Genomic DNA, 27,109 nt, shown 5'->3' with positions numbered 1-27,109 from the left:
TATATGCACATATACAATAATTGTAATTTAAATATTTTTAAAGAGTGAAAAGTGGGCCCAAATATGACTGTTAGATACATAAATAGTTGTTAATATAAATTTGCAATATAAAATATTGTGGGTTTTGTTTGTCATCTGTATCTTGAATATTCTTAGGAAGCACTGAAAAAAAGAACTTCCAAATGGCAACAACTTTACTTGAATTTACTTTGTTATCTAAGAAAAAGTGTGACCTAAACTCCAACTTGGACATGAGAAATGCATTCTGACCCTCTATATCATGAATAAAAATGAGAAGCGTAGCTCAGAGGGGTCAGACTCCACAAACCAGGGCAACACCTAAATGCCTACAAACATACCAAAAGTGTCGCAACCAATGTTAGAAAAATAATATTAATAAAATACAACTAATAGCAAAAACTACTTCTCCAACCAAGAAAGAGAATATTACAGACCAATCTCACTCATGAACATGGAGGCAAAAATTCTCAATAAAATACTGGCAAACAAAATTCAAGAACACATCAAAAAAAATCATCCATCAAGATCAGGTAGGCTTCATCCCAGAGATGTAGGGCTGGTTTAACATACGAAAATCTATCAATGTAATCCATCACATAAATAAACTGAAAGAAAAAAAAACATATGATCATTTCATTAGATGCTAAAAAAGCATTTGGAAGAATCCAACACCCCTTTATGATAAAGGTCTTGGAGAAATTAGGGACATAAGGATCATATCTAAATATAATAAAAGTAATATACAGCAAGCTGACAGCTAACATCAAATTAAATGGAGAAAAACTCAAAGTGATTCACTAAAATCAGGAACAAGACAAGGCTGTCCACTCTCCCCGTATCTCTTCAACATAGTTCTTGAAGTTTTAGCAATTGCAATAAGACAACAAAAGGAGATCAAGGGGATTCAAATTGGAAAGAAAGAAGTCAAACTTTCGTTATTTGCAGATGATATGATAGTATATATGTGACCCCAAAAACTCTACCAGAGAACTCCTACAGCTGATAAATACATTCAGTGATGTGGTAGGATATAAGATCGGCTCAAAAAACTCAGTAGCCCTCCTATACACAAAGGATAAAGAAGCTGAGAGGGAAATCAGAGAAACATTGCCTTTCACAATAGCCACAAATAACATAAAATATTTTGGGATAACACTAACCAAGGAGGTGAAAGACCTATTTGACAAGAACTTTAAGTCTTTGAAGAAAGAAATTTAAGAAAATGCCAGAAAAGGGAAAGATCTCCCATGGTCTTGAATAGGAAGGATCAACAGAGTAAAAATGGCAATCCTACCAAAAGCAATCTATAGATTCAATGCAATCTCCATCAAAATCCCAACAAAATTCTTCACAGACCTTGAGAAAACAATAATCAACTTCATATGGAAAAATAAAAGACCCAGGATAGCCAAAACAATCCTATACAATAGAGGAACTTCTGGAGGCATTGCCACCCCTGACATCAAGCTCTATTATAGAGCTGCAGTAATGAAAACAGCTTGGAATTGGCATAAAAACAGAGGAAGCCATTATGGGGTTAGCAAGAAACCTGGCTCTAGAAAAATTCCCAGAAATTCACAAGGATGACCCCAGCTAAGACCCTAAACAAGAGAGGAGAGGGTGCCTGAACTGGCCTTGCCCTGTAGTCAGACTGATGATTATCTTAAATATCATCATAGAACCTTCGTCCAAGAACAGATGGAAACAGAGGCAGAGATCCACATCCGAGCACTGGACTGAGCTCCCAAGATCCAGTTGAGGAGCGGAGGGAGGGAGAATATGAGCAAGGAGATCAAGACCATGAGGGGTTCAGCCACTGAGTCAGTTTGCCTGAGCTAATGGGAGCTCACCAACTCCAACTGGACTGGGAGTGAACGAGCATGGGCCAAACTAGTCCCTCTGAATGTGGTTGACAGTTGGGGCAGACAGAGGGGGGATTTGTCTCTACTACATGTCCTGGCTTTTTGGGATCCTATTCTCTTTGGATGTAAACCTTGGAATTTCCACAGATCAGGGTGCCTTGTCCTGTCTTGGGATTGGAGGGGGAGAGCTGGGAGGGTTTGGGGAGGGAGTAGGAGGAGGGGAGGGAGTGGGAATTTGGATTGGCATTTTTTTCAAGTAATAAAATAATAAAAACTACTCTAAAGTATAAGAGCTCCATCAAGACAGAAACCATTTCCTCTTCAGCCTACTTTCTCATATTCAGCAAAAGCTTCCCATTAAATAAAGACGACTGACAGTGATTCGCTGGTGTGGATAGTGTCCAGAGCTCACAAACACAGTACATATTATAACGTATGTAACAGTGCTATATGATGTGCAAAACCAGAACCCGTGGAATCCCCTGACCAAAAACACTGTACCACAATCCAATCTCTGCCTTTTGTAGCTATGCTCCAAAGAAAGACACCAAACCCTCAGAAGCCTGATTGCAAGCAGCTAATTTTCACCTGGTTCCGAGGTCCCTCTCACACTTACATACACTCTTACAGTTATGCTCTTTTCAAGACCTTTTTCAGGCATCTAGAAAAACATAATCATTTCAGTGACTTTAATGCTTTTATTTTTTTCTTTGTTTTTTTGGTTTGGTTTATTTGTTCATTAGAAAGACAAAGAAAAAGAATATAATGTTGGGTGGGTAGGGACTTGGGAAGAACCTGGGAATAATTGGGAAAAGAGAAAATATGATCAAAATATATTGTACGAAAAAATTCAATACAAAAGCAAAAACTCAAGAGAGAATTATAGAATATTGATGTGTTACATTTGTTTATGCTGTGAAACATTTGTTCAATAATGCAAAGATGTATTGCATTCTTTTATGGTGCAATTGTTTAACTCTGTGAAGCTGGTCTGCTTTGCCTGTCTAAACATCTGATTGGTCTAATAAAGAGCTAAATAGCCAATAGCAAAGCAGGAGAAAGGATAGGTGGTGCTGGCAAGCAGGGAGAATGAATGAGAGGAGAATTCTGGAAAGAAAAGATCGAAGGAACGAGTGAAGAAAAAGGAGTGAGAAAAAAAGGGTCCAGACATCCAGCCACACAGACAGACACAGAATAAGAAGGAAAGAAAAGATGTACAAAAATGGAGAAGGGTAAAAGAGGCAAAAGGTATATGGGATAATTTAAGAAAAATTGGAAAGAAACAAGTCAAGTTAAGGCTGGGCATTTAAAAGAAAGAATAAGATTTCATGTGATTTATTTGGGAACTGGATAGCAGGCCCCCCAAAATGAAAAAGAGTAAAATAATACCGACTACAAGAGATGGGGGCACAGCAGCGGCATGACGGTTGGGATGAGGGCGTGACCAGCTGTTTCTGATTGGCTTTCAGGTCTGCTTCTCAGGAAGAAATTTACTATATATTTCATTTTTCACCGGAAATAGAGAACAGGAAGTGGAACCTTATATATGCTTCCCATTTATAGTGGAGACAATAATGCTACCCAGTCTATGCGACTGTTGTAAGAAGTAACTAAGTGACACTGTAAATGCCTCATATTTTGGCCATGTTATTGCTTTGAAGATCATTACTACTTATTTGTACTGCCTCAGAAGGATTCAAGAGGCACATCTAAAGAGCATGGGTTAGAATCCACATGATGAACACATCAAGGAGTGGCTCCCCAGTCAAAGAAAACAAGGGGCAGGGCCTGTGGCCCAGAGTAGTAAAAGAAGATGGTTTTCATTTGAAAAATAATATCACAAGAAGAGAGAAATCTATGTTGATTGAAATGAAAAGGAGGAAGCATTTCTGGAAAACGTTTAACAGTGGTGACTTCACTGAGAAAAAAATCCTACCAGACACAAAAAAGGGTGTATGACAGTGAGGCAGGTAAGCATAGGGAATAGCTTAGTTATCTGGGACTCCACTTGACTTGGACTATACACACACCGCTCTCTTAACAATGCATCTACCAATCTAGAACCCCCAACTCTAGACAATGAAATAAGTTCCTCTTTCCCCTAACAACTGTCGAAAATGCTCCCTTTGTGGACAGTTCCTATTCAAATGTATTCTAGATTTGTTTGAGTATGAGATTAAGGGGTCCAATCCAACCTTTACTAGTTTGGGGCACATGAGCAATGAGGTAAGCTGTTTCCTCCAGGTGATTTTTAAGGACAAACCCCTATTTACTAATAAAACTTATGAATAAATTGGGCCTTCATATGATTAAAATAGAACACCTTATGGAAAAGACATACACGGAAAACAAAAGCTCATATAACCCAAACCTGTCACTCAAAACACAAAACTGCCCATAGCATACCCTTTAGCAACCAAAGCCGCCCTCCTTTTAGACCCTATAAAATACCCATGTAATAACTTCCAGCCTTTGCATAATCACTTGCTCAACTGCTCAGATGTCATTCTTGACAGTATTTCTGATCAGTACTACCACTTTGCTTTTGAATAAAGTTTCCTTGCTACTTTGGAATTTGTATGCATTTTTATTTCAGTTATTTAACTAAGATGCCAAGAACCTGGAAACACCCATACCAGACATCAACCACTGTTAACAGTGGAGTGGGATGCAAAGTTCTTGTTCTGAGAGAACTGCCACGAAGAAATGGCTGCAAGCGCCCAATCTTCAGGCTGCGTGTCTAGCTCGGATACTAATCAATAAGACTTGAATGAACAGAGTGGCTGCAAATTGCCTACAGTAACTTTCAGCAAACGGAAGCTCAGCAGTAGTGTCCCCGCCTGCTGAAAATGCAGACATTCAAAAGTGTAGAGACTAGGCTACAGCTAGCACCATCGGTCCAGATCTATTGCCATATTAATACATTAGTATTCGGTGACAAATTCACTGAGGCCAATATTTCAGTACCATAAAATTTATGGCTCATTCCTAATTTGTGTCAAAATAACAAACAAATAAAAAAACCTAAGGAAGAATTCCCCTGTAACTTTCGTGATAAAATATTAACTTCTTTGTTTTATACACACACAATACACACTCCTATTTCAAATTCAGCACCATTGTCAATGAAGCCACATCAATCCTAAGCAATGTACTGCCATTTGGGAGTTGAAACCCCTCAATTCTTAAACCAAATATGGGTATTAAGTACCAGAGGCTGTCAGAGGCAATGATTCCCTGTCACATGCACAGAAACTGAAGAGCACTTGGCTGAAGCTAAGGGAAGAGGAAACCAAGCTCCAAGCACTGGACTTCCAAGGCTCAGCTTGCTCATGGGTGCTAACCCACACGCTCTCAGCTGCCTTGTATGCTACATACACCAGCAGTGCCTATATGCCTGCGCGGCAGGACTGTTACAAAGGCACAGTGCAGGCAAGATCCTGACACCGTTTGAACTCAGTAAATGGAGGCACTTATGACTACCATGCATCTCCACCAAAACCCAGCGGGTAACAGTGGCAGAAGAATATTTTGCCAGTTTTAATCTCTAAATCTACATGGATTCTGGGATACAAACTATCATCTAATGAGCCTCATAGCAAGTTTCGAATACAGCCTTGGGGGAGTCTGCTCTGGCTATGTGCAGTTGAGCTGCAGAGGAAGTGATCTGACGAACTGCCCCACAAGCAACTTGTCACATGCTAAATTAAAAATGCACAAGGCACTCAAATTTCACATTTATAAGAATTTTAATTTTTAAGTATGTAAATTTTCAATATGACGGGTAGCATTTTAGCTTAGCTAAGACCACAGATTATTAAATAAAAATGTTGCTAATGTACATTGTAACTTAACCACTGACTGAGAAGGAACGCTATGCAAATGATCGGGTTTCGGGGAAAGAAGTCATCAGTCCACAGATTCGTATCCGGTGAACTTCTGAAGCCCTGCAAGGGCACTGAAGAAGCATGTGATTGAAATCGATAGAGCACACCATTTGTGAACACTGCTGCCCAAGGAAAGGCAGCAAGCCTGGGGCATGCTATTAGTAGATTATATGATTTTATTGACAGGTTCAAGATTTTTAAAGACAACTGAGAATAGAGAGGATTTCTCTTTTGGGGTCAAAGGATTTTTCTCTTCAATTAAAAAGAAATACTCAATGCCATTTTTATTGTGAAGAGTAAAATGTCCTCTGTAATGTTTGAATATTAATATTACACTTTTGTTTACTCCCTAAAATAATTGTCAAGCATACTGATAACTGTCTGTAGTCCCTGATCTTTGGGAGGCTGAGGCAGGAGGATCATTTGAGCAAGGAGTTTGAGGCCAGTCGAGGGAACAACACAGCAAGACCCAATCTCAAAAAAAAAAAATGGTAATTCTGATCAAAATTAAAGTCATTTTGTTTGACAGCTCTGTATCAAACTTCATATCTTTACCAACAAATACAATGATTGCTTAAGGCAGAATGATTATAAATTTATTTATAAAAAACCCATGCAAATGAATATAAAAATCTAACATCTGGGCTCCCAGCCCATTCCGTGCGCTTCCTCTGCTGCAGACAGAGTAACAAATGAGCCAGTCTGTCAACTCCAAAGGCTTTGGCGCAAGCAGTAGGACTACACTTGGCAGCTTTCTCCGAGTTGTTGAAGGGAGCTTAGGCGGAAGTTAGACAGGAATGTGTTTTTAAAAAGAAACTACAGGGCTGGGCATTGCAGTGCACACCTTCAATCCCAGTATTCAGAAGGCAGAGGCTGGCAGATGGATCTCTTTGAGTCCAATTCCAACCTTGTCTATATAACAAGTCTAGACCAGGGCTGCATAGTAAGACTTTGTCTCAAATAAAATAAATAAATAAACAAACAAACAGAAACCATGCTACCTGTGGTGGGCAAGGAAGCTGATCCTTCCCTTTAGCCTGGGCAGCGCAGTAGAGCTGACCCTGTTGGTGGAGGAGTGAGAGAAAATGGGAGAGCCGAACCCATGCAGTCGCCCCTACTTGTCCCGCACGGGCAGCATGGGCCCAGGAGAGAGGTCCGCCCCCATCAATGTGGAAGAGCCAGCCCTGAGGTCATAAAGGGCAGGAGAGCTGGCCCTGCCCTTCATCAGCTACAACACCTCTCCTAGACAACGCAGTACTGGCTCTGCCGCTGTGGGGGACTGACCCTGAGGACGTGAAAGCAGGAGAATTGGCCCCACCCCTTGCTCATTGCTTGTAAGGGTAAACTAACAAAGGGAATAGAGGAGAGCTCACCCTGGTGGTAAAGACAGGGGAGCGCTGGCAGACTGACCAGCCCCGCAACTACCAAGGCCCATCCCAACATCCACTCCATCTGTAATCTGCTGGAGAGGGGTGATGGGAGTGGGGTTGGGGCAGCAGCAGGATCCAGGGAGAGTCCCGGGGAGGCCCAGCACCGATGGTGTAGTAGAGACCAGGGGCCTGGAACCAGACCAGTGATTCTCACTGTGCCACACTAAAGCTTCCATGGTGAGATTTTTCTCTTTCTTCCTTTTCTTCTTCTTTTTCTCTTAAAGATGGGTAGGATCGGGAGGCATGATGTGAAAGACATGACAAATACATAAAAAGAAAGTTTATAAAGAGAAAACTACAAAATACTGTCTACTATTTGTAAATATTTATTTACAGTACAATATAGTCACACTCCATATACTAAATAGATAGCAGCTAATATAGCTTTATAAATGGAATAATGCAAATAATTTTCTCTCTCATTTAGCAAGCACATTCAAGACAGATCCATTCTACTTCCAAATCCTTCTCAAAACTACCCGTTTTGTTTTGTTTCTATTCCAAATGTCATACCCCAGTCCATATCACTGTCATCTTGTAGCTCTTTAGCAAGGACTTTCTAATGAGTTGTGACTCCACCTCAGGCCTTTCATCAAAGGACTCCCACACTCTGACCAGGGAGCTCTTGCTGCTGACACACAAAGCTAACCCAGCTCCTTCACTCCCACGAAAGTCACTCCAGTCAGCTCAACAATGCTAGAGCAAGTTCCTTAAGAGGGCACGAAAGAGCCTCGGCGATAAGCCTTAGATGCTCCACACAGACTTGCAGAATTTAATGATTGACCGGAGGGACTGGAGTCTTGCTTGCCTTGGTCCAGTATGCTCTTGCTATATCCCATTTCTCCATTCTAGAATGAGAATGCTTGCTCTTTGCAGTAGAATGCTGGAAGTACATAATTTTTTGTTTGATTTTAGAATGCTCACAGCTAAGAGCATGCCTTGAGTCTCAGAAAAGACGTTAGGCTTTCCGTGTTTTTGACTCAGCATTGGGAACTGTAGGACTCTATAAGACTCCCAAAGTCTATATGCACTAAATGCACTTAGCATTATGAGGTGGTAATGAGCCTTCTCTGCACTCCGCTCTGCCTTCTCCACCACAATGAGCAGAAAAATCTCTGAAATCATGAGTCCACACAAAACCTGCCTCCCTGAAGGTGTCTTTGTTAGGTTATTTTTGTCTCAGCAATGAGAAAAGTAACCACAGATACAACAAAGACAAATATATACACCATGGGGAGGGGTCCTAAGGAGGAGGAAGAAATAACGATTGAAGAAATGATCAACCCTTTCAAATGTAATGGAGGAATTAAACTATACATCAAAGAATCTTAACTCTAAGTAACATAAGCTAAAAGAGAACACTCTGTAAGAGAAGGCAGAAAGACTGTAAAAGCCAGAAAACTAAGAGGTCCGTGGTGAAACAGCCTCTCCTACCAACAGCTACTTAAACAAAACCAGAACAATAGAAATATCAACGGACATTTTACATAGGGGCCTGTGGTCTGGGGTCCCTCTCCTACACAAAGAACAAAGAACAAAGTAACTATTGGTGGCTGAGAGAAGAAAAATTAGCATCTCTTAGGGAGGAGCCCCCTTATTGGCTGTTAGCCTTTAAACAATATACACACAAACAACAAAAACAGACCATCAGGCTCTCTCTCTGTGTGTGTGTGTGTGTGTGTGTGTGTGTGTGTGTGTGTGTGTGTGTGTAACCAATATAATCAAAGGAAAAGAGACTATCAACTTGAGAGGAGCGAGGCATGGGAGAGAAATGAGGGAGGGCTGCTGGAAGGAGCTTGAGGGAGGAAAGGGGGAAGCGTAATTGTATTTCAACTAAAAATATTTTTTAAAAACACTATATATATATATATATATATATATATATATATATATAAACAAAACTGTCAAAAACAGAGAAAAAATCTGAAAAGCAGCAGGAGAGAAGCAACTCATTGTATACAAAGGATTCATAATATCCTAAGAAGATTCTCAATAGAAACCACAAAGGTCAAAAGGAAATGAGATGATATATTAAAGGTTCTGAAAGGAAAAAAAAACACAGAAATTTGTCAACAAAGACTTCTAAATGAAACTATCATTCAAAAATGAATGATTACTATTATACCAGTAACAATCAAAGACATCCCACATACATACACAAACACACACACACACATACACACACACACACACACACACACACACACCTTTCTATTAATAAAAAATGAAAACTCAAGAAAATAATATTAAACTGAATCTATCAGGATACATACTATGATGAAGTGTATGTTTATTTTGGATTTGAGTCAACATATAAAATTCAATGTAACAGACATTAAGTAAACATGTAAAATGAACATGGCCATCTTGACACATGTAGGAAAACACTTGATAAAACCAATATCCTCTCACGACAAAAACGTCCAATGAACTAGTAACAGAAGGGTGCTTTCTCAAACTGACACAGGCCAGTTGTACTCCTCATTGCTACCATGCTAAATGCTGAGAGGCTGACCTCTTCCCCTTTTAATCAGATATGAGGCGAGTCAACCTTACCATGTCCATTTAACATCATAGAACCTCATCAGCACAATAAACTCATCAGCAAAATAAAATTAGATTATAAAGAAATTATAGCTGGGTGGTGGTGGCATATGCCTTTAAACCCAGCACTTAGGAGGCAAAGGCAGGTGGATCTCTGTGAGTTAGAGACCAGTCTGATCTACAAAGACTAGTTTCAGGATAGGCACTAAAGCTACAGAGAAACCGTGTCTCAAAAAATAAAAGGAAAAGAAAAAAAAAGAAATTATAAAGATTAGAAAGGACTAAACAGAGGGTCACCTCTATCTCTAAAAATTGACATGATCATATATATATAAGGAATAGGCTATTAAATGACATTAGGTTACAGGTCAGAAGATCTATATACAAAAACACTCATATTTCTATATGAGCTGGCAATAAACAAGAAAAAGAAATTAAGAAAACAGCCAGGTGGTGGCAACACACACCTTTCAGCCCAGTACTTGGGAGACAGAAGCAGGTGGATCTCTGTGAGTTCAGGGCCAGCCTGATCTACAGAGTGAATTCCAGAACAGCCAGGGCTAAATAGAGAAACCCTGTCTCGATGCAAACATACATACAAACATACATACATACATACAAACATACATACATACATACATACATACATACACACATAAAAACTTAATCCAACAATATTAGAAAGCAAGAATGACAGGATAAGTCTTGTTTGCTGAAAAGTATAAACTTTACCAACAGAAATTAGATACAAGTGGAAAGTGTTTTGTCTTCATATATTAGAAAATTTATATTTCCCAACTTAATCTGTTAATTGAATGTGATCCATTCCAAATTTTCAACTGCCTTTTTGCAGGAATTGATAATCATAAATTCATAGAAAATATAAGAAACCCAGAATAGCCACACAAATCTTAAAAACAAACAGGATAAATATTGCAGGGTGAGATTAAAACAAGTTTGGTATACATAATGAGATATTCTTTTAAAAATGAATTTGGGGGATCCATACTTTATGACTTTAAAACTATATTAAATAAGGACACTTATAACCCCACTTATTTGGGAGGCTAAGGTAAAACAATCAAGGGCATTCCACTTCAAAAAAAAAAAAAAGAAGACTCTAACAATTCAAATAATGGTATGGTTCTTATCACTGACTCAGACTGACATGTAGATGAGTAGAATAGAGCTGAGAGTCCGGGAATACACCTATACATCCATAGTGAATTGATTTTCAACAAGATACAAATTTCCATGAGGAAAGAACAGGTGATTAAACAATTTGTACTGGAACAACCGGATGTGAATCTCAACCTTAAACCACACTGACAATGCAAAATGTCATTGTAAGAACCACAACTCTAGAAGAAATACGAAGATAGTTTGCATGCGTGCATGCATGTGTGCATGTGTGTGTGTGTGTGTGTAAATATGGAGATCAAAGGCTGACACTAGGTGTATTCCACAATTGCTCTCAACATTTTTAGTTTAATATACAGTCTTTTTCTGAAATTGGAGCTTTCTAATTCAGCTAGACTGTTTGGCCACTGAACTCCAGAATCTTCCTGTCTCTCCTTCCCCAAAGGAGGGATCATGGGTGTGCATCATTACCCTTGACTTTTTACTTACACCTGTGCTGGGAATCAAATTCAAGTCCCTGTGAGCAAACACTTTACCAACATAGCCATCTTCCCAGCCACCATCGCTGGATCCTTATAACTTTGATTAGTCAACCATTTGTAGACACGACACTTAAAGCACCAGCAACCAGAGGGGAAACAAAGGGATTTTATCAAAACTAAAAACATCTGTGCCATGAAGGCCACTATTCAGAAAGTAAAAAACTAACTCACAGAATTGGGGGAAATATTTATAAATTATACAGTGCATTGGGGTCTAGTATAACATATGGCTCAGCAATTCCATGCCTAACACAGACAGAACTGAAAACCTTATTCACGTAGATACTTAAACATGAATGTTCATAGCAGCATTGATTTTATTTGCCGGAAGGTTGAAAACATCTCCAATGCCTCCCAGCTGATGAATAGAAATAAATTAAATGTAAATCACATACAACAGACTATTATTTAGCCACTCATATAGGTATAACATAGACTAGCCTTCCAAATAGCCACATACAATAGGAGTCTACATGCATAAGTAGGCAAATCCACAAGGACATAAAGTTGATGAAGGGTTTCAGCACCTCTGTGACAAGCTTCACTCTGCTCTCCGAAGCTACTTCTGCAAGGTATAAGGTGAGCAGTAGGTATCAGGGTTCAACAGAAGGGATGTGACTGTTAATAGGTACAAGGCTTCTTTGGCGAGTGTGGTGGTTTGGACAGACTGAATGCTTGGCCATAGAGAGTAGCACTGTTGGAGTAGGTATGGACTTGTTGGAGGATGTGTGCCACTTTGGGGGTGGGTTTTGAAGTCTCCTATGCTCAGACTATGCCCAGTGAGGCTTACAATCTCCTGCTTCCTGAAGATCAAGATGTAGAACTATCCGCTCCTTCTCCAGCACCACATCTACCTGCAAGCAGTCATGCTTCTTGTCATCACAATAATGGACTAAATCTTTAAAACTGTAAGCCAGCCCCAGTTAAATGTTTTCATTATAAGAGTCGTTGTGGTCAGGGCGGGAGAGATGGCTCAGGGGTTAAGAGCATTGCCTGCTCTTCCAAAGGTCCTGAGTTCAATTCCCAGCAACCACATGGTGGCTCACAACCATCTGTAATGAGGTCTGGTGCCCTCTTCTGGCCTGCAGGCATACACACAGACAGAATATTGCATACATAATAAATAAATAAATTTTTTTTAAAAAAAAAAGAGTCGTTGTGGTCATGGTGTCTTTTCACAAAAATAGAAACCCTAAGACAGAGAGGAAAAGAAGCATTATTTGTTAGGCCATAGTTATGACTATATTAATTCAACCTCATAGTTGTATACTTAAAATGATATAGTATATGGTATAAGTGTTCTATTTATTTTTTTTAATTTACAGATGTTTCTAAAACTCCATCAAGATTCCAGGAAGTGAAGTGGTGAGGGTTGGAATGGGACAATGATAGAGTGGGAAATAAGTCTCAACGAGATTGGCACTAAAGGGAGGAACAGAACAAGAGCCGTGCACCAAGCTGGTGGAAAGCATTTTACCTCAGGACTTGTGCACATCCATAAGCTGAGCACTGGTCAGCAGAAATGGTGGCCTGTCAAGACACAGAGGGTAGTAAGGAGAGCATGAATGCAAGTGGAAGAAAGGACAGAAACAAACACTTCACCTACGGCCACGGTACTCCTCGGGGCTACCTCTTCCTAGGTCCACTCTATAGTGTAACTCTGAGAAGTCTCTGGATTCACCTTAATGGAATCAAGTTGGTTTCCAGGTCTTCCTGAAACTCTCACTCAAACTAAATGAAATGTGTAATTTGTCAAGTCTACGACTTTGCCTGTCTCTGAGCTGACCCTTTCAGAGTGGATCCAGTGCTCAGTGTTGAGGTCTGAGTTACATGTTCTGCTTCTGATAACTGAAAAATAGTAACATGTGGGGGGTGATTAAGTTAATTTTAGTAATTTATTCATACTGTAGAACAAAATTATTTAAAAGATGAACATATCAAAAAATCACTAAGAAATTAATTTTATCTTAGTATTAGTTTTTAAGTCTTTTTATTGTGATTAAGTTTTTTCATTTATTTTTACATCCCGATCACAGTTTTCCCTCCCTCCTTTCCTCACGTTCCCTTCCCCTGCTTCCCCTGATCCCAAACCCCAACCCCGTTCACTGCTCTGTTTCTGTTCAGAAGAGACAGGCCTCCCATGGGTGTCAACAAAGCATGGCATAGCAAGTTGAAGAGTGTTCCCCTTACTCCACATCCTCTCCAACATAAACTGTCATTAGTGTTTTAGAATTTAGCCATTCTGACAGGTGTAAGATTATCTCAGAGTCATGTTGATTTACGTTCTCCTAATGGTTAAGGATGTTGAACGATTCCTTAAGTGTATCTTGGTCATTTGAGATTTTTCTGTTGAGAATTCTCTGTTTAGCTCACGTTCCCATTTTTCATTGGATTATTTGGTATTTTGATGTCTAGTTTCTTGACTTCTTTATATACTTTGGAGATCAGCCCTCTGTCAGATGTGGGATTGATGAAGATCTTTTCCCATTCTGTAGGCTGCCATTTTGTCTTTTTTACTGTGTCCTTTGCCTTACATAAGCTTTTCAGTTTCATAAGGTCCCATTTATTAATTGTTGTTCTCAGTGTCTGTGCTACTGGTGCTATATTTAGGAGGTGGTCTACTGTGCCAATGCATTCAAGACTATTCTCCACTTCTTCTTTTATCAGATTCTGTATAACTGGATTTATTTATTGAGGTCTTTTATCCACTTGGAATTGAGTTTTGTGCAGGACAATATAGATACAGACCTATTTGTATTCTTCTACATGCCGACATTCAGTTATGCCAGCACCATTGGTTGAAGATGCTTTATTTTTTCCATTGTATAATTTTGGCTCCTGTGTCAAAAATCAGGTGTTCATAAGTGTGTGAATTTATATCACTAGTTCAATTTCAGTGATCTACCTGTCTGTTTTTATGCCAATACCAATTCTCTTTTTATTACTGCTGCTCTATAGAAGAGCTTGTAATCAGGGATGGTGATAACTCTGGAAGTTCCTTTACTGTCCAGGATTGTTTTAGCTATCCTGGGTTTTTTGGTTTTTCATATGAAGTTGAGTGTTGTTATTTCAAGGTCTGTGGAGAATGGTGTTGGAATTTTGATAGGAGTTGCATTGAATTTGTAGACTGGTTTTTGTAAGATTCTCATTTTTATTATGTTAATCCAACCAATCCATAAGCATGGGAGATCTTTCCCTCTTTTGATATCTTCTCCAATTTTCTTTTTTCAAAGACTTAAAGTTCTTGTTATACAGGTCTTTCACTTGTATGGCTTGAGTTACCCCAAAATATTTTATATTATCTGTGGTTGTTGTAAAGGGTGCTGTTTACCTGACTTCTTTCTCAGCCCATTTATCATTTGTATATAGGAAGGCTACTAATTTCTTTGGTGTGTGTGTGTGTGTGTGTGTGGTTTTTTTTTTTTTGTTAATCTTGTATCCAGTCACATCACTGAAGGTATTTATCAGCTGTAAGAGTTCCTTGGTAGAATTCTTGGAGTCATTATACTATCACGTGATCTGCAACTAGCAAAAGTTTGATTTCTTCCTTTTCTTTTTTTATTAATTTATAAAAGTTTCCACTTCTGCCCCTTCTCCCAATACCCTCCCACTCCCCAACCACTCCCTCTCCAACGCTAAGAGCAGTCAGGGTTTCCTGCCCTGTGGGAAGTTCAAGTTCCTCCCCCCCCTTCCTCCAGGTCCAGGAAGGTGAGCATCCAAACAGACTAGGGTCCCAAAAAGTCAGTACATGCAGAGGAAACAAGTCCCAGTGCCATTATCAATGGCTTCTCAGACAGTTCCCATGCCAGTCACATTCAGAGAATCCGGTTTGATCACATGCTCATTCAGTCCCAGTCCTGCTGGCTTTGGTGAGCTCTCATTAGATCAGTCCCCTTGTATCAGTGGGTGAACGCACTCCTCACGGTCCTGCCTTTCTTGTTCATGCTCTCCCTTCTTCTGCTCCTCATTTGGACCTTGGGGACTCAGTCCAGTGCTCCAATGTGGGTCTCTGTCTCAATCTCCATCCATCGTCGGATGAAGGTTCCTTCTGATCCTGTCTTCCTTGCTCACATTCTCCCACCTTCTACTTCTCATTTGGACCTAGGGAGTTAAGTCCAGTGTTTCAATGTGTGTCTCTGTCTCTATCTCCATCCATCGGCAAATGAAGGTTCTATGGTGATATGCAAAATATTCATCAGTATGGTTATGGGCCAAGGCCAGTTCAGGTACCCTTTCCTCTGCGGTCCAGGGAACAATCTGGGGATCTCTCCTTGGACCTGGGAACCCCTCTAGAATCAAGTCTCTTGTAAACCCTAAAATGGCTCCCTTAGTCGAGATATATACTTCCCTGCTCCCATATCCATCCTTCCTCCTTCCCCCCCATCCCAATCCCCCAAGCTTTCCCCAATCCTCCCCTACTCCCTTCTGTCTAACCCTCTCCCCTTCCATCCTCCCCCCCCCCCCCGCCACTGTGCACCCACTTTTGTCTACTTCCAATATCCAGGAGGATAACTACATGATTTTCTTCAGGTTCACCTTCTTATTTAGCTTCTCTAGGATCACGAATTATAGACTCAAAGACCTTTAATTATGGCTAGAATCCACTTATGATTGAGTACATACCATATTCCTCTTTTTGTATCTGGGTTACCTCACTCAGTAAAGCGTTTTCTATGTCCATCCATTTGCATGCAAAATTCAAGATGTCATTGTTTTTTACCGCCGAGTAAAACTCTAATGTACATATGTTCCACACCTTCTTTAACCATTCTTCTATTGAGGGGCACCTAGGTTGTTTCCAGGTTCTGGCTATTACAAATAGTGCTGCTATGAACATAGTTGAACAAATGCTTTTGTAGTATGCTAGGGAATCTCTAGGGTATATTCCCAAGAGTGGAATTGCTGGGTCCTGAGGGAGGTTGACTCCCAGTTTCCTGAGAAACTGCCACACTGATTTCCACAGTGGCTGCACAAGTTTGCATTCCCACCAACAATGGATGAGTGTTCCCCTCACCCCACATCCTCTCCAGCATAGGCTATCATTGGTGTTTTTGAGTTTAGCTATTCTGACCGGTGTAAAATGGTATCTCAAAGTGGTTTTGATTTGCATTTCCCTGATTGCTAAGGATGTTGAGCATGACTTTAAGTGTCTTTTGGCCATTCGAAGTTCTTCTGTTGAGAATTCTCTGTTCAGATCAGTATCCCATTTTTTTTATTGGGTTAATTAGAGTTTTAGTGTCTAGTTTCTTGAGTTCTTTGTATATTTTGGAGATCAGACCTTTGTCTGATGAGGGGTTGGTGAAGATCTTCTCCCAGTCAGAAGGCAGCCTTTTTGTCTTACTGACAGTTTCCTTTGCTTTACAGAAGCTTCTCAGTTTCAGGAGGTCCCATTTATTCATTGATTCTCTTATTGTCTGTGCTACTGGGGTTCTACCTAGGAAGTGGTCTCCTGTGCCTATGTCTTGTAGACTACTTCCCACTTTCTCTTCTATCAGGTTCAAAGTGGTCAGATTAATGTTGAGGTCTTTAATCCATTTGGACTTGATTTTTGTGCATGGTGATAGATATTGGATCTACTTTCATTCTTCTACAGGTTGACATCCAGTTATGCCAGCACCATTTGTTAAAGATGCTTTCCTTCTTCCATTGTATACCTTTAGCTCCCTTGTCGAAAATCAGGTGTTCATAGGTTTGTGGGTTAATATCTGGGTCTTCTATTCGATTCCATAGATCGACTTCTCTGCTGTTATGCCAATACCAAGCTGTTTTCAATACTGTAGCTCTGTAATAGAGTTTGAAGTCAGGGATTGTTATACCTCCAGAAGTTCCTTTATTATATAAGATTGTTTTGGCTATCCTGGGTTTTTTGTTTTTCCATATAAAGTTGATTATTGTTCTTTCAAGGTCTGTGAAGAATTTTGATTGGATTTTGATGGGGATTGCATTGAATCTATAGATTGCTTTTGGTAGAATTGCCATTTTAATTATGTTGATCCTCCCAATCCAAGAGCAGGGGAGATCTTTCCATTTTCTTGTATCCCCTTAATCTTCTTTTGTTGTCTTATTGCGCTAGTCAGAACTTTAAGTACTATATTGAACAGATATGGAGTGGACAGCCTTGTCTTGCTCCTGATTTTAGTGGAATCATTTTTATTTTTCTCTCCACTTAATTTGAGGTTCACTATATGCCTGCTGTAAATTGCCTTTATGTAACATGAGGGGCCAGGCTCATTGGGGTTTATGTCCTGCCCAGTTCCCCACAACCGGAAAGCCCCAAAGAAAATCACATAGACATCTCCATAAGTTATAAAACTGATTGGCCCATTAGCTCAGGCTTCTTATTAGCTCTTATAACTTATATTAACCCATTATTTTTATCTATGTTAGCCACATGGCTCAGTACTTTTTCCAGTGGGGCAGGTCATATCCTGCTTCTTTGGTGTCTGGGCAGGAGTGCGGGAAGGGCTTCCTTCTTCCCAGAATTCTCCTGTTCTAATGGCCCCGCCTCTACCTCCTGTCTGGTTGACCTGCCTATACTTCCTGCCTGGCCAATCAGTGTTTATTTAAAACATGATTGACAGAATACAGACAGTTCTCCAGCACCACCTTTATTGTATTTAGGTATGTTCCTTATATACCTGATCTCTCAAAAACCTTTATCATGAAGGGGCAATGTATTTTGTCAAAGGTTTCTTTCAGCATCTAATGTGATGATCATATGGTTTTTTTTTCCTTTTGGGTTATTTATATGGTAGATTACATTGATAGATTTTCATATGTTGAATCATCCCTACATCTCTGAATATCAAGCCTACTTGATAATAGTGGATAATTTTTTTGATGTATCCTTAGATTTGGTTTGCCAGTTTTATTATTTTTGCATCAATGTTCATGAGGGAGATTGGTCTGTATTTCTCTTTCCTTGTTGAATCTTTGTGTGGTTTTGGGTATTAAAATAGCTGTAGTCTCATAAAAAGAATTTTCCAATGTTCCTTCTGTTTCTTTTGTGTGAAACAATTTGAGGAGTATTGGTATTAGCTCTTCTTTGAAAGTCTTGTAGAATTCTGCACTTAAACCATCTGACCTGGGCTTTTTTTGGGGGGGGGACTTTTAGTGATTGCTTCTATTTCTAGGGGTTATAGGTTTATTTAAACTGGTTATCTAGTCTTGATTTAATTTTGATATGTGGTATCTATCAATGAAAATTGTTCATTTCTTTTAGATTTTCCAATTTTGTGGAAAACAGGTTTTTGAAGTATGGCTTAATGATTCTCTGGATTTCCTCAGTGTCTCTTGCTATATACCCTTTTCATTTCTGATTTTGTTCATTTGAATATTCTCTGTATTTAGTTTGGGTAAGGGTTTGCCTATCTTGTCTTCCTCAAGAAAACTTTGTTCCATTGATTCTTTGTTCTGTTTCTATATTATTGACTTCAGCTCTAAGTTTGATAATTTCGTGCTGTCCACTTCTTTTGAGTGAGCTTGCTTCTTTTTGTTCTAGAGCTTTCAGATGTGCTGTTAAGTCACTAGTGTGAAATTTCTCCAAATTCTTTATGTAGGCACTCAGTGCTATGAGTTTTCCTCCTAGCACTGCTTTCATTGTGTCCCATAAGTTTGGGTATGCTGTGCTGACATTATCATTGGATTCTAGGAAGTCTTAAATTTCTTTATTTCTTCCTTGACCCATTGGTAATTCAGTTGAGAGTTACTCAGTTTCCATGAGTTTGTAGACTTTCTGTAGTGTGTGTTGTTGTTGAACTCTAACTTTAACCTATGGTAATCTGATAAAATACAGGAAGTTATTCCAGCTATTTTGTAGCTATTGAGATTTGCTTTGTGACTAAGTATGTGATCAGTTTTAGAGAAGGTTCCATGATATGCTGAGAAGAAGGTGTATTCTTTTGTGTTTGAATGAAATGTTTGTAGGTGTCTATTAAGTCCATTTGAATCATAGCATCTATTGGTTCCCTTATTTCTCTGTTTAGTTTCTGTCTGGTAGACCTGTCCATTGAAAAGAGTGGGGTGTTGAAGTCTCCCACTATTAATGTATGAGTTTGATGTGTGATTTAAGCAATAGTGAAATTTCTTTTACAAATGTGGGTCCCCCTGTATTTGAGGCATAGATGTTCAGGATTGAAACTTCATCTTGATGGATTTTCCTGTATGAGTATGAAGTGTCCTTCTCCATCCCTTCTGATTGATTTTAGTTTGAAGTCTATTTTGTTAGCTATTAGGATAGCTACACCAGCTTGTTTCTTAGGTCAATTTTTTTCTGGTTTTTCGAGACAGGGTTTCTCGATAGTTTTGGAGCCTGTCCTGAAACTAGTTCTTGTAGACCAGGTTAGCCTCAACTCACAGAGATCTGCCTGTCTCTGCCTCCCAAGTGCTGGGATTAAAGGCATGCATGACCACCTCCTGGATTTCTTAGGTCTATTTGATAAGAATCTTTTCCCAAACCTTTACTCTGAGGCAATGTCTGTCTTTGAAGTTGAGGTGTGTTTCCTGTATACAGCAGATGGATCCTGGTTTTGTATCCATTCTTTTAGCCTGTGTCTTTTTATTGATGAATTGAGTCCATTGATATTAGAGATGTTAATCACCAGTAATTGTTAATTCGTGCTAATTTTTGGGTTTGGTGGTGATAGTGTGTGTGTGTGTGTGTGTGTGTGTGTGTGTGTGTGTGTGTGTGTGTTTCCCTTCTTTTGGTTTTGTTAGTGTGAGATAATCTATTGTCTGTGTTTTGTGGGTACAGCTAACTTCCTTAAGTTGGAATTTTCCCTCTAGTACCTTCTGTAGGGCTGGATTTATGGATGGTTATTATTTAAATTTTGTGTTCTTATGAAATATCCTGTTTTGCCCATCTGTGGCGATTGAAAGTTTTGCTGAGTATAAAACCAGTCTGGGTTGGTACTCATGGTTTCTTAGTATCCAAGACCTTCTGGCTTTTAGAATAGCCACTGAGACGTTAGGTGTTAATTCCGATAGGTCTGTCTTTATATGTTACTTGGCCTTTTTTCTTTGCAGCTGTTAATAACCTTTCTTTATTCTGTATGTTTAGTGTTTTGATTATTATGTGGTGGGGGGATTTCTTTTTTGGTTCAGTGTATTTGGAGTTCTCTAAGCTTCTTTAGGTTGGGAAAGTTTCTTTTTATGATTTTGTTGAATATATTTTCTGAGCTGTTGCATGGAGGGCCCACTAGCTTAGCCCCAAAATAACCACACAGAAACTGTACTAATTAAATCACTACTTGGCCCATTAGTTCTAGTCCCTTATTGGCTAACTCTCACATCTTGATTTAGTCCTTTTCTATTAATCTGTATATCGTCATGTGGCAGTGGCTTACCGGCAAAGATTCAGCATGTCTGACTCTGACAGTGGCTCCATAGCGTGTCTCTGACCCCACTCTTCTTTCTCTCAGCATTCAGTTCTGTCTTCCCTGCCTACCTAAGTTCTGCCCTATCACAGGCCCAAAGCAGTTTCTTTATTAACCAATGAAAGCAACACAAAGACAGAAGGACACAAAGACAGAACACAAAGACAAAGGTACCACTGTGCCTTTGAGCTGGGATTCTTCTCCTTCTATCCCTATTATTCTTAGGTTTGGTCTTTCATGTTTCCCAGATTTCCTGGATCTTTTGTGTTAGAAATTTTTTGGATTTAACATTTTCTTTGTCTGATGAATCTATTTCCTCTATCATACCTTCAACACCTGAGATTCTTCCATCTCTTGTATTCTATTGGTGATGTTTGAATCTGTAGTTCCTGTTCACTTGCCCAGATTTTCCATTTCCAGAATTCCCTCAGTTTGTGTTTTCTTTATTGACTCTATTTCAATTTTCAAATCTTGAACCATTTCCTTCACCTGTTTGATTCCCCGCCCCCTGCCTTGGGTTTCTTGGGTTTCTTGGCTTTCTTGAAAGGATTTATTGATTGATTTCTTCCAATCAATTTGTTTGACTTTTTCAGTTTCCTTAAGGGAATTTTTTATTTTTTCTTTAAGGGCCTCTATCATCTTCATAAGGTTATTTTTAAGGTCATTTTCTTGTACTTTAGTTGCATTGAAACAACTAAACAGTTCTTGCTGTTGTAGGGTCACTGGGTTCTGGGGCTGCCATATTTCTCTTTCTGTTGTTGAATATATTCTTATATTGGCATTTACACATCTGGAATTTGCATGATTGTAGGTCTGGGTGTTGATTCTTGTGTTGTCTTTGCTTGATGGGGGTTGTGTTCCTTTATTATCTGCTTCCTTTATTGCCTTCTGGCCTGAATGGTCAGGGGTTCTGGTGATTAGCTAATTTTTAGGTCCAGTAGGGTGTCTCAGCTGAGGTTTGAGGGATTTGGGGTGCCTAGGTCCAATGTATCCTCCTGTTCTTCTGCTGGAGTTTCGGGGAAGGGCTGAGCACTGGAAGGATGGTGAGGTAAGCGGGGTTAGGTGCTAAAACTTGCAGGCAGATCTCTCACCTGCAGGTCAGCTGGTGCGGACTGCACTAGAGCAGTGGAGGTCTACCAGAGTTGGGGGGCATAGCCTAGCTGCCTTCATATTATCTTTTTTACGTTAACATATAATAAATTTCATTATGACAGTTTTATCTGTACCTTGTTCTTATTGATACCCCTTTCCCTCTTTCTTGAAGCTAAATTCCTCTTGCTGACCCTACCTATCCCTAAGTAGCCCTTCTTTCTACCCTTATATCATACACATTCTATCATCCTCCTTCCTTGAGATATCATCTTCCTCTATTATAATCTCTACTCTAGTCTCATGCCCTACTCATACTGAGATCTAGGATCCACGTATGAGAGTATCCTATGTGGTGTTTCTGATCTGGCATATTTTACCTAACAGTTCCATCTATCTTTCTGTAACTGTTGGGATTTCATTTTTATTTGTCTTTAAATTTTTATTAAATTTATTTATTCGAGTGGGGGGGCATGTGGACAAATGTGGAGGTCAGATGGTAACTTATGAGAGGTGATTCTCAAGATGTGAGTCTTGAGCGTGAAACTCAGGTCAGGCTTGGCAGTAAATGTCTTTCTTTACCTTCTGAACTCACTGGCCCATGATTCCATTCTATTTCTCTTTATGGCTAAATAAAACTCCACTATGTGTGTGTGTGTATAGACATATATATCTATATTTTCTTAATCCATTAATCTGTTAGTGGGCATCTATACTGGCTCCATATCTTAGTTATTGTGAATAGCACAGCAATAAAAAAGGATGTGCAAGTACAAGGTATTAATTTTAGGAAAAGAGAAGCAAGTAGAATATGATATTTATGGTCTACATATAAACATTTATGTCTATAGACATATTGGGGAAATGTCTGACACAATGAACACCAAACTTTTAAGAACTGCTCTTCTAGAAAAGGAACCAGACTGAGGGCTGTGGCGTCTGAGAGCGGTTTCACTCTTTATTCTGTCACCCACTCTTCTACTCTAACAATTTTTACAATGACAAGGTATTTGTGTATTATTTGTATTCTTACAAGTTGAAAAATTAAAAAGTAGGATGGACTTAACTCCCTTTCTTTTTGTCACTTGGACTGAATCAGCTCACACTAGATGCTCAGGTCCTGCAGTACAGTGGCTCTGCCTCAACCTGTCCACCCAAACTGCTTTTCCAGATTAAAGTTGTACATTTAATCAACTTTCCAGCTGGTCCAGTTACCACCCTTTCTCTTCCCTGATAGACAGGTGCTTTTTATTTCTCCGTCTACATATGTTCACCTCTCACCATGATGTGACCACATGTGCTCGCCCCTTACCATGATGTGACTATATATGCTCTCCTCTCACCATGATGTGACCACATATGCTCGCCTCTTACCATGATGTGACCACATGTGCTCTCCTCTCACCATGATGTGACCACATATGCTCGCCTCTCACCATGATGTGACCACATGTGCTCGCCCCTTACCATGATGTGACCACATATGCTCGCCTCTCACCATGATGTGACCACATGTGCTCGCCCCTTACCATGATGTGACTATATATGCTCTCCTCTCACCATGATGTGACCACATATGCTCGCCTCTCACCATGATGTGACCTCATATGCTCGCCTCTTACCATGATGTGACCACATATGTTCGCCTCTCACCATGATTTGCCCCACCAGGCCTCATCCTTCTATATCTCAGTTAACAATAATCTCCTTGTCTGTAGACTAAAGGGACCCAGAGGGGCTCCCTTCTCCTTCTGACATTTCTCTTAAACTTAAACTAAATTTCTGTCTTTGAAATGGACAGGAGCCTCTTTTTTCTCTATCAAATAAAAAGCACCAATGAAAAGCAGTAGTTTTAAGCAAAAATCATAGGAATGTTTTTACAGTAAGCTTTAAAACTTTCTCTAGTTCTCAGTGGCTGAAAATAACTGTCTGAGCTGCCAAGGACTCATAGAAAACGGAAAATTTTTTCTCCTCTTAACAATAACAAAGCAAGTGCAATAGACATATTTTAACTGAACATAAGTCAGATAGAATTAAGGGGAATGGGTAGATAGGAGCCTTTCTACTCCACCCCATGAAGCTGGCTGCTATTGTTCTCATAAGAACATGCAGCATTATTGCCCCCAGGGCTTAGAACACATAAGCCCTGAAAGAAGCACACAGAGTCCTTCATCAACCAGGCCATTTTTCAAGATATCAAGCCTCTAAGTAGCATTTCCAGGGGTGACTGCAGAGGTGTGCTAATGCTGGCCCATATTAACTTGCAAAAGTCATCTGTCACATTGCACAAATCCTGGGGTTATTTGTCAAATGCAACCATCACTAAAAATATATATAAACTTACATTCAAATAAGTTATACTTTAAAACAGGGGTAAAAAGTATTCAAAACTTATTTTCTAAATTATTTATAACTTTGTATACCATGCACTTGAGGTACGATTTATGCCTACTACATATGCTGTCAACACAATGTAACAGTGTGTTTGGACACATCTCTTCCCAGCTCCACACCAGTGATGGAGCAAGAACATTTACATCATCGAATCAGGATTGTAAGACATTTGCCAACATGCTTCAGGGAAGCCATCGCTGTAATCTGTTTTCTCTTGTAACAGTTCTTTGGCTCTACTCCAGAACTCTTGTTCAGGACTGAGGATCTTGCACCTATATGTGCCTGACAGAAATATATGACTAAATGTAGTAGCCAAACAAAGTCATGCATTGGATTACATTCAAAATATTTCTTCATAGAATTACTGAAACTTACAAAGCTGGAATGAGCCTTAGAAGGCAACTATCCCATCATTTAGTGCAAGGAAGGAGTACGTTAGTAGGCACTGGCCTCCTTGTCCTTCGGTCCTCCACTGAGCCTACACTGCCAGTCACTAAACGGAACGACTGATGAACAGGAAGCTCTAGCATGCTGCAAAGGATGTTACAGATGCTGTGTGTTGTTTCTGGGCACCTCCAGAAAAGGGAGCTCTTGTTTTTCAGTATTACAAAGGCATGATTTGATGGCTATAATTTCATACTCTCTATAACTTCTCTATAACTAAATTATTCCAACTCATACTCTATTCATTTTCCCATTGGTCAGTCCTTTAAACATTGAAGACTAGATCTCAAGGACTCTCACTAATTTGGTCTTCTCAAGACCAACCATGTTTAGGCATGTGAAAAAAATCCTTGCCTCCCTGAATAACTTCCAGATAATTCAGTGCTAAAGAACTCTGCATTCATTTTCTACTGCTGCTGAGTCAAACACCGGGCACTCAATGCTGGACAGTACAAATGGAATCTCGCAGTTTTGTCTCTTTTTGAATCATTTATTATTTCAAACAAAGTTTCATGCAAAAGAGTGGTGCGGGAGAATTGTCTGTATTCTGTCAATCATGTTTTAAATAAACGCTGATTGGCCAGGCAGGAGGTGTAGGTAGGAAACCCAGACAGAAAGTGGAAATGATACAAGGAAAGCAAGAGGAATTCTAGGGAGGAGGAAGCTGATTCCGCACTCCTGCCCAGACCACCAAAGCAGCAGGATGTGAGCTGCCCCATTGAAAAAGGTACTGAGCCACATGGCTAACATAGACCAAAAAATGGGTTAATCAAGATGTGAGAGTTAGCTAGTAAGAGGCTAGACCTAATGGGCCAATCAGCTTTATAACTTACAGAGATCTTTGAGTGATTTTCTTGGGGCTTGCTGGTTGTGGGGGTACCGGGGGAGATAGATACCCCAAAACAAGCAGGCCCCCTCATGTTACAAAAGAGCAGTCCTCTTCCTTTAGGTGATGATCAGAAACACAACAAACTAATGAATTTCATAATAAAATAGCCTTTTGTTGGGCCCCAGATCTGCAGATTACCTCCTTTGTTTCTAGTGACTTCTCAGGTTTCCTTGCTACTCATACTTTCTTCTGAAACACAAATATTAAGATAGCAGTATATACATTCATTTCTTCACAGTTCAGATTTATTTAGTATCTATTTTATGTAAGTATATGTGGTTGACCTTGTGTAAATAGAAGACAGAGATATAAAAACCCGGGCCAGCATTTCCCTAAGTATAATCCAAGGCAAAGGCTAAAAAATAGGCAAAGTGTGTATCATGTTACTGTTTCTCAAAGAAGGCAGAGATGATTTTCAATAAGACAGAAATTAAAAGTTCATAAGAGGCCAGGCATGGTGCTACACGCCTTTAATCCCAGCCCCTGGGAGGCAGAGATAGGAGGACCTTTGTGAGTTAGAAGTCATTCTGGTCTACATAGTGAGTTCTATGACATCCAGGGATACACACTGTCTAATATTGTTGTTGAAGGCTATTCATTCGTTCCTGTCCACTCAGACCCAAAATAATCACACAGAAACTATATTATTTGCAATATTGTTTGTCCAATAGTTTAAGCATATTTATAGCTAGCTCTTATATCTTAAATAAACACTTTTCTATTACTCTGCATCACCAGAACCTCATGGCCTACCAGCAAAGTTTCAGTGGGCTCCAGCGGAGACATCTGTCTCCTCTGGCAGCTACATGACTTCTCCCTGACTCTGCCTACTCTCTCTCTACATCTCTGTTTGAATTTCCCACCTAGCTTTACTCAGCCATTGGCTGAAAGCAGCTTTAGTCATTAACTGATAAAAGCAACACATATACAGAAGGACTTCCAACACCATTTGAAACTTAACTACCATTTTACTTTCACAGGATCCCATAGAAAAAACATTGCCCCCATGACAGCTGGAAGTAATACTAGAAGACAATGTCCACTCTCCCAACCAAGTTTGTCCTCAGGGTTAGGGACATAAATTAGGGCTTGATTATAACTGGTACAGGTTTGGGGGTTGGGTGGAAATTATAAAGGCTCAGGGATCTCTTTGAAAAAAGAAGGATAATTGGATTGGATATTAAGTAGACTAGTGTGAACTTACATTAATAATAATAGTGAATAATAGAGTGAATACTTATGAGCTATTATTTACAGGCAGTTTACATTGGTATAGATTCTTGTATATTGATACAAATTCACATTAGATTGACATGCTCCTATTTCTGTCTACATTATTTGTATACTTATGCAAAGTTATTTTGTCATATTAGATGCATGCATGTTTCTATGCTTAAGACATTTTGTATATTGATACAATCTTAGGATATATGTATCACATTGCACTATACATTTCTACCTCTATTCGAGATACTTATACATTGTTTATATTT

At 39.5% G+C, this 27,109-nt stretch overlaps 1 protein-coding gene across 4 annotated transcripts in view; it reads right to left on the bottom strand.

The window, feature by feature from the left end:
- Stk33 (serine/threonine kinase 33) overlaps nt 1-27,109 on the bottom strand; it is a 166,210-nt gene that overhangs the window by 81,198 nt on the left and 57,903 nt on the right. Inside the window, exon 1 of one of the 4 annotated variants that reach the window (XM_087908576.1) lies at nt 6,772-6,928. The exons of the other annotated variants lie outside the window; for them this stretch is intronic. The gene's annotated coding sequence lies outside the window, so the exon portion shown is untranslated. Of the gene's footprint in view, nt 1-6,771; nt 6,929-27,109 lie in introns of those variants that run through there. 4 annotated transcript variants of the gene reach the window in all.

This window comes from Myodes glareolus, chromosome 7 (genome assembly GCF_982192425.1).
Source record: "Myodes glareolus chromosome 7, mMyoGla1.1, whole genome shotgun sequence".
NCBI classification, from domain to species: domain Eukaryota; kingdom Metazoa; phylum Chordata; class Mammalia; order Rodentia; family Cricetidae; genus Myodes; species Myodes glareolus.
This window is presented reverse-complemented; position numbering and strand designations above follow the sequence as displayed.